Below are 15717 nucleotides of genomic sequence, written 5' to 3'. Positions count from 1 at the left end.
AGGTCTGAAAAATCTTAACAAGTAAGATTAAGATGAAGTTGTTTGAGATCGGTGGGCATGGGAATGTGATGTGACTATTAAGGAAGAAAAACTATGAATTCTGTGATAAAGTTTGACAGTATGTGAGTTTTTAAAAAAAGTTAATAGAATGTTGTAAAAATAAAACACTACAAGGTTGTGTTGCAGTTGCAATTGTTTCCATTGTAAATTACCCTTGTATTCCTGGCCACTATCCCGGCTTTCCAGTATGGGTCAGTGGCACTGCCTCTGCCCATGCTCTGTTTCTGGCTGACTGCTCCACCCCACTTGCTTCTCATGGTTCACATGCCAGCACCTTGCATATTACATTCATTTATTAGCCAGAGGCTTCACCTCCTCCATCTTCCATGCCCAGTACAACACCCTGATGTGGAACAGAGACTCCATTGTACTCCATGCACTCTCCCTATATTGTATGCTCCAGCGTACTTCATTTCCCCTGCAAATTATGGTCTGAGACTACACCATCCAGATCAGGCTGGAAGTATATGTTCCATATGTACTGGTTCCAGATTCCACCTCGTGCATCCTTCCAAAATGCAGAATAGAAATTCTCCTGTAATCAATATACCCTACGTAGTACGTCAAAAGCCAATAACAATGCAATTCCGATACACAAAGCAGACTTACATTTCTTTTATGTGGCAGCTTTTTTGTTGTTGGTTCATCTGTTTTGTAGAGGAAGTAGTTTGGGGTTGGATCTCTAGCCTGCTGGTGGAGAGAAGATGGGTGTTAGTCACTAAGTTAAGGTTGTTGATGTTGAAGCTTCAAGTACAAATGTCCAGCTATGTAGCATTTAGTTTTTTTATTTTGTCTAACTATAACTTTACCCAAACATTTTTAAGGGGCTGGGTATCCCGAAAGGCTTTTTGTCTTGGCTTGATCCTGAACTTTGAATTCAGTAATAAAGAACCAATGCCTGGATCGACTACACCACCTTGTAAAGTCTAACAACACTTTCTGTTTATTGCTGCATCTCCTACTAGATCTCTGTGTTGGGCTCGAAATCTGCTCACTTGGGTTTGTTTTTTTTTAAAAATCTTACAGGACCAAAAATTCTTAGCTCCTGCCTGTGTCATCATCTCACGGGATTTCGAGAGCAGTTTTTCAAGATTGTCTTCACTTGTTTCCAATCAGGAAAGAAGTGCTTTATGTAATTATCCATTTCCCTAGCAGTCTTTAAAGGACACTGTCATCATAAATAGCCCCCAAACACTTTCTTTTCGTTTTAATTTTCAAAAGCCCTGCGTGAAGGTTGTGTAGGGTGTTTGTTTGCTTAACACATCTATTGTTTGGATATGAAGGAAGAAAGTGCATGTTATTTACTATACAGGATTAAGTTTATTGGCATGGCACAACTAAAGATCAGATAGGCCGCTTGGATTGATTTATGTGAGGCTAGTATTATAATCTGCAAAAGTGTGTTGTGACTTCAGTGGGTCTTCCGTGTGGGCACAATGGGCCTTCCTGTGCAGACGCAATTGTAGGTAGGGTACTTGTAATACTGAGAACTTCCACATAGGATCCGATCCTGCATGTTTTACACAGACAAAATTCTTCATTGACTTGAGTGGAAAGTTTTCCTTGAATAAGACAAGAAGGCTAAAGCCTGAATTATCTGCTAATTATTTTATAAGATCTCTTTCGTTTGATAAAGGAAATGTTTTAATTACATAGTGTATTCTGTGCTGTTCTGTTCTAAAACAGAGAGCACATGCTACACTTCCTCTGTAGCGATGGGATGAAATAACCCACTCATATCTTTGAAATCCTTTGTCTTTTCCTTTGAACGGCTCTTTGGGGGATACATATGCTTTGCAACGTAGCACATGGGGCTGAGGGGTTTGCTGAGTAGACAGATTTTTTTTTTTAAACTAATATATCCATCTAATAAAAATGAGTTGCCAAATAGTGGATTTTTCAAAGCCTTTCCAGTGGGTTTTAGCCTACGAAAGCTTATTCCCAAATAAATTTGTTAGTCTCTAAGGTGTCACAAGTACTCCTCGTTCTTTTTTCAGAAATATTACATTAGTGATTGCTTCTTTGTTGTGCTCATTTAACGTAAACTATGTTTGATATTTCCCTCCCTTTAGAGACTGTTATAGTAAGAGTTTGTTTTACTTAAGGAAGATTTATCTATTGCAATCATTGGCTCACATTATATCTCTTTTAAATAACTCACTCAGGGTCCTGCCCTTCAAGGTGCTGAATATCCTCTGCTCCCTTGGGAGCCTTTGATGTTCTGGTTGTTTGCACTGTTTTTAAAATGAATCTAATAATTCATGGTACCACGGTAGAAACAAATATAGACAAGGAATAAAGCATCAAAAATATTTTAGGACGAGTCTAAAAGAGACTCTTTCAGATGCCCTAGTTCAGACGTTTATTTTATTTATGTAAAATACCTTTTTACTCCTACAGAATAATTGTTTTAAAATACTGTAAGACCTGGATTTATCCAATTTAAAAAAAAATGCAGCTTTTTCCATATGGTGTGGTTATGTAGGATCAGAAGAAAGAAATGAGCTGAAGGATTGTTTCATTACTATCTCTAGTCTAGATGTCTTTTGAAATAAAAAATTAAATGTTTTCTCTTTTAATTTATATTTATTTAGTTTTTGGTGCCAGACATTGAAAGAAAACTCATTGCCAGTTGCAGTGGGAAAGCGTGATCCGTGAGACACTCCCTCTTGGTCCCTCAGACAGAGCGAAGGGTTCAAAAGTAATTAATACCCCTTTCATATACTAGAGGCCATATACTTACTGCTTAACTCCACTTACTCACTGCACTCAGTAAGAGAATACTTCCTTACAGTTATTTTACATACATTCCCCCTTCACTTATATCTGTCCTCTAGTTCCAGTCTGTCCGCTGACCTCAAATAGATCACCTGGCTTCATTTTCTAAAAAGTCTTTATCTAGTTTACTTCAGTCACACATCTGAATCCTCTTCACTCACGACGAAATAACCCTACTTAATCACTATTACTAAGATTAATTCTGGAAAAAAAAATTACCCAGGTCAGAAGATGAGAGGTTTAGCTTAATAATTGTAATGGTCCTTGCATTTGTAGAAGATTGTTTCAGGACTTTTTCAAGACTGAAGCAAATTATTTTTAAACTATTTCCTTTTGTCACAACCTCCTGAGAGTGCATCACTGTCTCATTCCCCCACGCTCCAGCTACTTAGGCATTAATGTTTAGTGGAGCATATTCAGTAAAACAAAAAAAAGTCATTCTGATCTATTTTGCAGTGATTTCTACCTAGAGTTATTCTGTTTTGGACAGGTTTTGTGTGTGTAGTGTTTGTGTTTAATGCTGGATTATGCATTCTGCTTCTTATTGAGACTGACTGAAAAAATTCTATGTATCCCAAGGAATTCCAGACTCTTATGCTTGTAAGAGCTTCCCTCAACCTCCTTCCCCTTCCCCATCTGTTTGTGGAATTATAAAATGCTCTTGGGAGCTTTTTGAGTGGGAGTGTGGGTTGTCATGTCCCCTTGTTAACCCTGGGCATTACCTAAACAAAAATTAGTGGCCTTATGCCTACATGATAGTCTTGTACCCACTGAAGTCAATGGCAAAACTTTCATTGTTTTCAGTGAGACTGGATCTAGCCCAGAGGTCCCCAAACTGTGGGGTGTTCCCCCCGTTGGAGAGCACAGAGGACCGTTTGAAGGGGGCATGGCTGGGCCTGGGCCAGCCCCCACGGGGGGCAAGGAGGGAACACTACCCAGCCCCGCTCTGCCCCCAGCCTCGACCCCTTTACCCGTCTACATCCTCACCCCCAACCCATGGCCCCACGCCCATCCCCAGCTTTGTGCAGAAATGGTTGGGGGGAGGGGATGCACAATCCTGAGAAGTTTGGGGACCAGTGATCTCACTAATAGTTTTCACCACTGACCTTCAGTCCTTACTGATGGAGTATGATCTTTGAAAGTGTCGGCTTTGCCTATGATCCCAGCAAGCAGTGTATAGGCACGGGTTCCACTTAACTGGCATGGAGATAGTCTAAAGATATTCCTGCAGAAGGGACATGGAGAAATCCAGTCAGAAACATTTCGGGCTGCTGGGGTGTTGTGGTCCTTCCTGTGGCCTGGGATTAAAGCTTCACTCCTCACACCCTTGTGGCCCCAAAGGGTACATTCTTCCTGGGGAATAGCAGAACCTACACAGGAGGAACAGGGACCTTGGGTGGGCAGGAAGTCTGGGATTGGCCAAATTGTCCATAGAAAACGTTTCTTAAAAAGACAGAGTAGAGATAGCCAGGTAAAACTGGCAGGATTGTTCATAATGCCACATTATACAATTAAATAAACCCTTGAGAATTGCTCCTGGAACATGTAAGAAACATGTAATTTTAAGCTGGATTAATGTAGAGCTGGAGATCTATTTGTCAAAGGCAGTTTAACCCCTTCAGCAGTACTTACTCTAACAGGAACCTAACGTGTTCTGTGATAGTACTCTCCAAATATGTTGAATGAAAAGAATGGCTGGCACTCGACCCAAAAGATCCAACAACTGCAAGCTAGGGTTCTGTATCAGGCAGGCAGCCCCTGTGGCAGTCTAGTCAGTTACCCGTGAGTGGGAGAACTGTGCTAAAGGAAGCCCAGGAAGGAGGGAGACAATGGGGAAACAATGACATGCTAAAAGTATGGCTTTACATTAGCCGTAGACTGAGGACTTCTGTGCACAGGGAGAGAGTTTTGAAAAGGCAACGCTAGTGATAACATGAATGGTTTTTCTCAACATGTCCTGCCAGTGACTTAAACGTAACAAAGAAAGACTGTCTCTGGCGGTTAGGAGAAAAGAAATGAGAATGGATGTTGCCTAATGGGCAGAATTAATGTGTGTGTTAACTCTTGTGACTCATTGTATGATCTAGAGCTGTAAATTGGAGACTCAGGGCTAGAATTGGCTTGGGTCAAGATGGCACACTAAATGCTGGGACCTGGCATATGTTCAACAGGGACATGTGGCCCACAGCTGACCAAGGGACCTGTAGTGTAGACCTCTGTTAATGCTTGTTAACACACTTTTAGCCAAATCTAGTTTACAGCCAAGAAACTACCTCACTTCCTGGAGTGAAAGTTTCACTGGGGAGCCACTACCGTTCACCCTTAGGCCACATATCTTAACCTTTTCGGATGTAGCGGGTTCTGAGCATTGTTTAAAACACAGGTAAAGAACTGTACATCTCTCCCCCACAAAATAATCCAGGGTTGGTGAAAAAATGCATTTTTTTCATTGACTTGCTCCTGAGCACGGTATTATGTAATACAGTCTGCTGATGGTGGGTTGTTTTGTTTTTTTGGTCACTAGGATGTTTCTTGATGTATATTGTTAGATTAGGAGCCATTCCTCACTTCTGCTGCTTTTTTTTTTTTTTTTGATTCCCTTTAATGCTTACGGTTTTGTCCAAAAATCATTCTTGCTGGCTTATAAAAACAGCAGGAACTGCAGCACTACTCCATTTTAAGCTGATTTGTATTAGCCATTACATTGGTTCCAAATGCTGCTAGGGTGGAGACATCATTTAAATTCCCAACACAGCCAGTCGGGCCAGGAACTGCAACCCAGTGGTAAGTGGCAGTGACTTTCTAGTTCTTGATTACGTTATGTTAGAAGAGAGGATTGTTCCCAGAGCAATTTACCCAGAAGAAATAATGGAAATAGAGTTCCAGGATGACCTTACACCCCAGTGATCTAGTTGGCTGGAGTCAGTTTTATTACTCAGCTTCTCCATCATGGAGACTGCAGTAGTCTCATGCTTTGTCATCACTACGATATGGGTAGATTCTGAGCTCACTGAGCACTTCATATGAGGATATGCATTTGTATGGCTGGTGAGGGAAGGATTTATGACCGTGAGCAGAACAAAATATGCATTTTATCTGAGACAGGTTTTGGTCCTGTTGGTGCTGATTTTAAACTTGCTGTGTTTAGAGCTTTCTTCTTCTCTCTTTTTTCTGAACCATTGATGCTGGGGTGTGTTTAAAGGAGTTCATCTAGGGCAGTTTAGCCTGCGATCCAGGGAAGGAGTGTTGTAGAAAACCTCTGCAGTGAGGCAGTCCTGTAAAATTCTGTTTCATTTCAGGACACTGAGCTTGAAAAGTTTTTCCTAGAAATGTGCAATGGGTCTGTCAGAAAACACACAACTCCTCTTCCCAGTAGTTTCCTGCTGAAGTCATTTAAGGCATTTTGCTGCTTTCATCTGTGTATATAGCGAGTACTCATGGACCAAGTTTTTTTTAAATGGAATACAAGTAAAAATTTTTGCTCTTAAAAATCATCAGTGAAAAGAGTTGGAAGCTACTTTGTATGCAAGATTAGCTCAGCAACTTACCTGTTTCTCATTTCCATTCTTTCCTCAATTGCAGTGACGTTGAGGTAGGTGTTTTTCGCCTTTAGCTACTACTAAGAGCATGGGTTTGCACAACCCTAAGGGGTTCGGGGGAAGTACTTCACTTCAGGGCTGCCTGTTCAGGGCACAAGAGGTGACTTGGAAAGGCGCGTGAATTCCATTTACTGTGCATTCAGACCTGAAGATCATAGTAAATTCAGCCTACACTATTTGCTCTGTAGCCAGAGCTATAGTGCAGTGGCTATTTAAAAATCTTTCCTCTCCAGGAATTGGCAAGCAGCCCTTTTACGGTTACATACGTTTAACCGAGTTTGTTCCAAGTTCAGCTCCTTATGCCAAAAGGAACAGTAAACTTTTGTTATGTTACAGCTTTATTCACACTTCAGTCTAGACCATAAAAATAATGTAAGGATGAAATTTACTTCAGCGTCGAGGGATCGCACCCAAGGTAAGCTCTTTATTAAGGGTTTAAGTGGGAGCTATGTGGATTTAGGGTTTTGTGCAGTCCATCTATAATTGGTGAATTTCACCCTCTCACCTTTCCCTGTTCTCTCCTGATGTTCCTATTCTTGCGCATATATACTAAATAGTGCTCTTTGTCCATGGATCTCAAAGTGCTTTACAAAGGTGGCTGGACATTATATATGATACAGTTTAAAAAGTAACTGCTAATTATCTAGTAGGACAGTGCATTCTTGTTTTAGTCCATTGGATTGATATGAAATTTAAAAAATGTATTTGCATTTTCTGTTAAACTGTTCACACATGATGCATATTTTCGTGTGTCTGCAATGCATGGTTCAGTGGATTGGGCATAGGACTTGAAGTCCTGAGACCTGGCTCTGCCTATCCACCTTTTATGAAGTGTTTTAAGAGCCACAGGTGAAGAGGGCTTTATACAGTGCTAAGAACTTCTGCTTGACAATAGGGTAGAAAAAGTGCTTGCCACCTTGAAAATAGCTCTGAACTGAATTCAAATGCCATAGGCTCAATACAGCTGTGTGATGGGGGAAGGGTTGGTGCACGTCTCGAAAGACTGATATGGGACTATTGGAGATTGCATTCAAGGATCTGACATCTGATCTCAAAAGCTTTATGTTTTGTGTTAAGTGATCATCAATTTTTTCCAGCTAGTCCTGAATTCTTGTGGCATCTCATATCAAGGCTGTCAATCCCTGTTTACTTTTGTGGTGAGTTAGCAGTTGGCATTAGAGGTGCATGGTTTGTTTCCATTGTCATGTGGATACCTTGCAGGAGCCAAAGCATGTTTTAGTGATTTGGTTGCCTATGAAAAGCTCAACCAGTCAGTTCAAAACAGAGGTGGGATTTAGTCCTGACATATTTGAACGGACAAGATGTACCAAGAAGGGGAAGTATGTCAATCAAAGGTTGTTCTGTCATGATTTCTGCCCCCCTCTTCCCTCCTTCAACACAGGATGTCCTAAGACTATTGCAGTAACTGACTAATTTAGCATCTGTTTCTGTGCATGCCTACCTCTCTAAATGGAAAGCACACACAGCTGGCTGTTTAAGGCATGTAATGTACGGAGGTAGCAATAAAACCAGTGAAAGCAGTAAAAGGCTTTCCCCTCTCACAATAAAACCTTCTGAAAGTTGTTGACCGAGGGCGATAAGCGGGTCAGTGGCTGTTTAGGTTAGGGAAGGATTGGGTGTGACAAGCAGCAGGATACTGTTTGTTTAGGTTTTGTCCTTTGGGAGTAGTTCAATATTTCAGGCGCACTGGGGAACTCCTCCTCCCCCTGTCCCGCCTCTAAGAGGGTTGGGATCACAAATAGACATGGGGAGATTTGAGAGAACAAGACTAACAAAGCCTCTAAAGTGCTTACTTATTCCATAGTACCAGCCTTTTCTGGATAGTTATGTAGAATCTAGCAGCACTTGCTGACTGATTCTTCTTATAATATAAAATATGCAAGAAGATGGCTGGCCCCGGTTGTAGATACCTGACAAAATATCAAAGATACAGCCATAACAGTAAGATACAATGGAAACCAACCCTGCTGGAGGAGTCCCCCACAGCGGCTCCTGGGGAAGAGATGAGTAGTGTTTTACAGATAACTCTCCTAACCAATACTTTGCTTTCCCTAGGTGACTGTGTGTACACACCTATGCTTAGTTTGCATGTACCCTCCAGCAAATGGACCATGAACACTTGTTTCCTTTAGTTTGTTGGTTGGGGGTAAGGAGGGTTACTTAAAGAGGAATTGGATGAGTGACTGTCAAAAGTATGATCAAAAGGTATACTAAAAGCAGATGAGAAACAGCCACGAAGAAGGAAGGGGGATATATTTTATAAATCAATACTGTACTTAAGAGATCATGAAGCAAAAAAGGTCTTTCTGATAGTAAAACCTAGGACCCCTACAGTAATGGACGTAGAGAATAGAAATTGTTAGAAGAGCAAACAGGAGCCACCAGAGTCACTGCCACAATAATTATGCCATCTACATGAAAAACGTGCATGACAGCAACAGTACATGCAGAGAGGCCAGATGGCAGCACCTAGAGGTAATCCACACAGTTGTTGAGCTGGAATCCCATTTGCTGCATGGAGTGCTCCCTAATAGTGCTCCTGAAGGCGCTAGCCATCCCAAAGGAAACAGGTCTCCCGGGTGGATATCCAGGGAGTAGCATACTGCATTTTCATAGGCGTTCTGTGTATTGAGCCTCCCAAGTATAGTCCTTCTCAGAGGATGATAGACAGCTCTGCACACCCCCTTATTGTGTCTATCAGGCACAATTGAGCCCTATGTGCAGCTGTTGCATGGTACAATTTAAATAGTGAACACTGTATGCCCACAGTGAACCTGTGGTATGCTGCATGTGCAGAGGATTCCCTCCTCTGGCCAAATGTGAGGAGGGAATCCAAAGTCAGGGACTCTCTCCTCAGGAAGCCCCTCTGAAAACTTATTACGGGCTCATGGAGCTTTTCTAGCAACATAACTTGCTGCAGAATATTATTGCAACAAATACTTGTAGTAATAGTCAAAGGATTTGACCTTTATGTGAATAAGAATAGAGGCATCTGAACATTGTCACTAGCAATAATAAATTAAAGGCCTGTGCATCCGGGCATAAACTACTGACCAGCTGGGGTCAAGAAGAAATGGCCCATCTCCAAGGGCACAGTATTTCACAAGCTGGAGGGGTTGGCAAGGTATGCCTTCTCTACAGCATGTGGCATTGCTCAATATCAGAGACAGGAAATGGGAATAGATGGAGCACTGATCTGTTCTCATGCATCAAGCTCTAGGATCTGCAGCTTTCTATCAAATATTCTCTCCCTCAAGACAGCATTAGAAATGGAAGGTAAAGGGACTGAATTTTTGACTTTGAAGTCCTCTTGTGAGAGGAGACTATCCAGGCTCACTCAGGAACAGCCACCTTTCCAGGTACAGCTCAAATGGGACTGAAAGCTAAACTAGTTATAAAGGCCATTCAAGGCCTAATGTAAAGGTCAGTAGAAGAGGCCTTTTGTTTTAGGACTGCAGTTCATCATTCTAGTTCACACTGGGATTCAAACCAGCCAAACCAAAGAAATGTAAAGTTAAACAAAACAAACCCAGTTTGAGCCTAAAAGGCAGAACAGTACATGGATGGCTAGAAAATTTCTGCTGGCATTTTTTCACTTTTATACCAATCTTAACTTTGAGGTTATTGTATTGAAAGTCACCAAAGTGACTGATTTGTTTTGAACGGTGGCTATTAAACCTTTAACATTTGCCCACAGACACGGGAGTTTTTCTGTATGCTTATTCCAGTTCCATGTTACCACTCTATTCTGTTATTACCTTGTGGTAATAGCCTCCTGTCCCAGATCTGGACTTTAGCATCCAAATTCTGGGGGCTTACCTGAAACTCCCCCAAGCTCACTACCAGCTTAGATATTCTCGCTGCCACCAGGTCAGGAATTATAGGGCCTGACCCCCCTTTCTCTCTCTGGTGTCCCCAACCCTTCCTTGGGGGGACCCCCCCAAGACCCAGACCCCTGGGTCTCTCTCTCTCTCCTCTCCCAGCTTCCCCCCCTTCTGGTTAGCCGGTGCGAGACATAACTTCTCTTTGCAATGCGGAACGAAAGCAATCTCGTCCCGAGGCTATGCATTCACAGCTAATCACAGCTAGCACACAAGAAATTCCCCCTCCTGATCTCGTGCAGTACTAGAGAAAAACTTAACCACAAGAGAACAGAGATGATTCTTTCTCTTTCCCCGTAGCCTGCTCTTTCCCTGGAAACAATGGAAATAGCCCACAGCCTGGCTTTCCCTTCCTTTGCCTCCACTAGGAAAAGAAAACTCCCACCAGTTTTCAAAGAACTTTATATAAAAGAAAAAGTACAAAACAATACTCTTGCATTAAGAAAACTCAATACAGGCTCTTGCTTATAAGAAAATATGAATAAACAGTCTGATTTAAAAGATAGCCCGATTAAACCAGTCCAGCAAATCAACATACAGTATAAACAACACAAAGCTCATCATAGCCGAATTACTTTGCTTTCCTTTGTACTCACAGATGTTTAGGAGAAACTTTGAGATAAGATGGAGTTAGGAGGAAACCTTGTTTACTCACAGCCGAGAAAACAAAAAGACACAGCATCCACTAATCTGTAAATACACCACAAAGCTCTCATAGCCGAATTACTTTGGGTTCCTTTGTATCACAGACTTTTAGTAGAATATTTGAGATAAGATGGAGGTAGAAGGAAACTTGTTTATCACAGCGAGCAAACAAAAAGACCCCGAGTATACAAATTCCCGCCCCTGACTTTAAACAATCCAGTTCTCTGATTGGTCCTCTGGTCAGGTGTTTGGTTCCCCTTTACAGGCAAAAGAAAATTAACCCTTACCTCACCTATCTACTTATGACATACCTGTTCTCAGATACCACTGTTGTGGTGACTGATGGCAAAAGCTAAAAGAACAGGAGTCCTTGTGGCACCTTAGAGACTAACAAGTTTATCTGAGCATAAGCTTTCGTGGGCTACAGCCCACTTCATCAGATGCATAGAATGGAACATGTAGTGAGAAGATATATGTACATACAGAGAACATGAAAAGGTGGGAGTTCCCCTACCAACTCTAAGAGGCAAATTAATTAAGATGAGGTATTGTCAGCTAGGGTTTCTTTTTAATGGCAACCATTGTAGCAATCCAACCTCTCTCATATCCTTGTACAATATGTCAGTACCAAAAATGTAGCATATGCCAGTTGTATTATTAACATAAAGGTGGCCAGATACAGTTTTTGCCGTTTCTCCTGTTTAAGTAAACCGTTAAAAGGAACACAGACCTCCTATTCAGAATGCAAGTGACGTGACACTGAAAACAGAGTGAAACACAACATATAAATAAATGCTTTTCAGTTGAAGTCTCTCACTGTTGAGCTGGAGCTGTATTGTGCTGCTGTTTAATCTCAGCTACAGCAAGCACGCACAAATTAAATAAGTGATTTGAATACAGTCGAAGGAAGACTATATAGCTAATGTAGAGTATTGCAATTTTACTATAATGGAGTTTAAATCTACACTAACTTTACAACATCCTAGAAAACTTATTTCTTCCCCCTCTACCCTCACCCCAAAGATTTAGCCCATGTGGATTTTACTTCATCTGTTTCAAATGAATAACTGAAAACCATACTCAAATGCTGTATCATTTATCCTTTTACTCTAATTGCTGTTGTCATAAAACTCCACCTGCCATCTACGTTGATGTTCAAGTTTTACCATATTTACTAATGAATCTTTAGGAGTACTGCAATAAACATACATCAGAACAACTTTGAAATTGTCATTTTCTGTATGAATACATATACAGGAATCCCTTCACCTACCACTGAAATGCCACCAATCTCCACAGCAGAAATTAAACACCATGTAGTAACACTGAATAAGTAGCTATTTAGGACAGGAAGTGAAGCACACTGAAACTGTATGGGGACTTTCAGCAAATAGAAGGTATAAGTATGTGATCTGGAGTTTGGCCAGGATGTTGGATTACATTCCTGTTCTGCCAGAAAATGACCTAGGAACTTTAAGGACTGCAAGTATTCAGGACCTTGAGATTTGTCTTATCCAAAATTATCAACACCATTTTGTGCATCAACCTGTATTTTTCACAAAGATCTCTCATAGGAATATCAGACAAATCCAGCCCTGATGCAATCAGTCTGAGATGGTACAACAGCACACTTGAGAGTGACTGGTTGTTTGCGGTAGCATTGTAGCTATGGTGAGAGATATAAGAGAGACAAGGCAGGTGATGTAATATCTTTTATTGGACCAACTTCTGTTGGTAGAAGGGACAACCTTTAAAGCTTCACAGAACTCTTCCTCATGCCTGGAGAAGGTAACGGAGGTGTCCAAGCGAAAAACAAGGGGGGAGAGATTGTTAAACATAATGGGTTCATAGGTTGTAGGAGACCACTTAAAATGAAGTGGGCAAGTAACACCCCTGGACTCATAGGAAAATGGAGAGGTAGTAGTGGGAGGGTTAGACAGCGGAGGTAGCAGGGTATGTTATAGATTGTTAAAATGGGCCATAAAATCAGTATCTCAAGTCCATGGTTTTTAGTGTCCAGCAGTTATGAATTTAAGGGCTTGTCTACATTTGAAATGCTATAGTGGCATAGCTGCACTGCTCTTGCACTTCAGTATAGACACTACCAATGCTGACAGGAGGGATTCTCCCATCAGTATAGGTAATCCACCTGCCAGAGAGGTAGAAGCTAGGAGAATTCTTCTGTAGACCTAGTGCTGTCTACACTGGGGATTTGGTCAGTTTAACCGTGCTGTTCGGGGTGCAGATTTTTTTCACACCCCTGGGCGATATAGTTAAGCTTACTTTAATTTTTTAGTGTAGATCAGGCCTAAGTGCCCATGCTCATCTCTTGAAGGTGTTGTGCAGGTTTCCTGTGAGGATGAAGACAGAGGTCAGATACGGAGTGATCGCTTTGTGAAAAGTATTCTTGCACGGGTGTTTTGTCTATCATTTTTTTTGGTGAGAGTTCATTCAAGAGCATAGTGATTGGTTTCACCCATAGAGTTGTTGTTGGGGCATTTGATGCACTGGATGAGATACACCACTTACTGTGATAGGCATGTGTAGGACTTATGGATCTTGAAAGGTGTGTTGTAAAAAAATTATAAATGAGCAAACTTCATATCTAACCTCTCAGTCCTCATCCTCAAAGGAAACCTGCACAACATCTTCAGGAGACAAGTCTGGGAATTTAAATTCATAACTCTGCTGGACACTAAAAACAATGGACTTAACAGAGACGCCAGTTTTATGGCCCATTACAACAATTTGCAACACATCCTGCTACTTACAAACCCTTCAGTGTCCTATGACTGCAGAGATGTTAATTGCCCACTTCATTTTAAGTGGTCGCCTACAACATGTATGAACCCCCTGTTCTTAAACAGTCTGTCCCACCTTGTATTTAACTTGGGCATTCTCGTTCCATGCTCCAGAGCTTGTCCCTTTCACCAACAGGAGTTGGTCCACTAAAAGATACTACCTCACCCACCTTGTCTCTCTTATACATAACTGTAAGCTGTATATCAGTGGTCGGCAACCTACGGCACACATGCCAAAGGTGCCTCGCAAGCCAATTTTGCCTGGCACGCAGCTGCCAGCCAAGGTCCTGGCCGCCAGCCCCGCTCAGCCTCCTGCCGGCCTGGGGTTCTGTTCACTCAGCCGGCAGGAGCCTGAGCGGGGCTGGTGGCCAGCACCCCAGACCGGTGGCCGGCCTGCCCTCCAGTTCCCCCCTCACTGCACTCGGGTTCTGCAGCTCCCGGGAATGTGAGCCGCTGGGGTATGGGGCCCTGAGCCTGCTGCAGGAGGGGCGGTGGCAGCGGCTTACACTCCCAGGAGCTGCAGAGCCCAAGTGCGGTGAGGTGGGAGCGGGGGGTGCACAGGGACTGCCGCCCGCATGTATCCACTGCAGGATGCCCCCCGGGGGGGGGGTCACTGGGCCGCAGCCCAGCCAGGGGCGCCCGGCTTCCCCCTCATCGCGCTCGGATTCTGCGGCTCCCAGAAGTGTGAGCCGCCACAGCCACTGCCCCTCCTGCAGCTCCTCCCTCCTGCTGCCTCAGCACTTCCTGTCGAGTTTTGCCTCCACGTGAAGCCAGCATCTGACTAGCATGGGCATGGTAAGGGGAGTCCCAGGGGGCAGTCAGGGAGCAGGGGGAGGGTTGGATGGGTCAGGAGTTATGGGGGTCCTGTCTGAGGGTGAGTAGTAGTTGGATGGGGTGTGGGAGTCCCGGGGGTCTGTCTGGGGGTGGGGGTGTGGATAAGGGTTGGGGCAGTCAGGGGACAGGTATGGCGTAGGGTCCTAGGGGGGCAGTTGGGGTAGGAGGGGTCTCAGGAGGGGGCAGTCAGGGGACAAGGAGCAGGGAGGCTTAGGTAGGGAGTGGGGTTCGGGGGGGCAGTTAGGGGCAGGGGTCCCAGGAGGGGGCAGTCAGAGGACGAGGGGAGTTGGTGGTTCTGACGGGGGCAGTCGGAGTGGGAGGAATTGGATGGGGGTGAGGCTAGGGCAGGGCTCTCCCCTCTTTTTGATGAAATATGGTAACCCTAGGTGAGGGGGGAGCCAGGGGCACATGGGGGCTGGCGCCCACATACATCCACTGCAGCCTGCAGGAGCCCCCTTGGGGGAGTCAGGCCGCAGCTTGGGCAGGAGGGGTGGGGGGGATCACAGCTGCTCCCTGCTAGCGGCACTGACTGCACTATGCTGGCTCCTCCATGGCTGGGGCTCGCTGCTGCCTCAAGCAGGATGCTCTGGCTCTCCAGTGCCTCCGGAAGGCGGCTCCTCCCTGCCGAGCTGCTGCAGCAGCCCAAGCCCGGCAAAGCCAGTGAGTGGATTTGGGGTGGGGGCCACTGGGATGGGGCTGGAAGAGCTTATGGGGGGGGCTGTGCACTCTCCAGGGGGTTCAGGGGACGGGGAGGAGGGAACCTGGTCTGGGGAGCAGCCCTTGGGCATGGCAGGCCCTTGGGGTCTATAAAGGCTCGTCGGGATTTGCCACTCAATGAACCGATGTGCGAGAAGGAGGGCGCAAGGTGCAAGTTTTGCCTAGGGCGCAAAATATCCTTGCACTGGGGGTGCGTTCACCCCAGATTAAGAACCTCTGTACTAAATTGATAAGATCTGCATTTTAATTTAATTTTAAATGAAGCTTCTTAAACATTTTAAAAAACTTGTTTACTTTACGTACAACAATAGTTTATAGACTTATAGAAAGAGACTTTCTAAAAACGTTAAAATGTATTACCGGCACGTGAAACCTTAATTT

The 15717-nt window shown here is 43.6% G+C and overlaps 1 long non-coding RNA gene across 1 annotated transcript in view; it reads right to left on the bottom strand.

The window, feature by feature from the left end:
• Positions 1 to 3965: 3965 nt before the first annotated feature.
• The window catches only part of LOC116819863 (uncharacterized), a 34535-nt gene continuing 22783 nt past the window's right edge, over positions 3966 to 15717 (bottom strand). Inside the window, exon 4 of the long non-coding RNA XR_004372499.2 lies at positions 3966 to 4063. This is a non-coding gene — a long non-coding RNA (uncharacterized LOC116819863). The remainder of the gene's footprint in view (positions 4064 to 15717) is intronic.

This window comes from Chelonoidis abingdonii, chromosome 9 (genome assembly GCF_003597395.2).
Source record: "Chelonoidis abingdonii isolate Lonesome George chromosome 9, CheloAbing_2.0, whole genome shotgun sequence".
Classification (NCBI taxonomy): domain Eukaryota; kingdom Metazoa; phylum Chordata; order Testudines; family Testudinidae; genus Chelonoidis; species Chelonoidis abingdonii.
The sequence above is the reverse complement of the archived record's forward strand: the minus strand, read 5'-3'. Positions and strand labels throughout refer to the sequence as shown.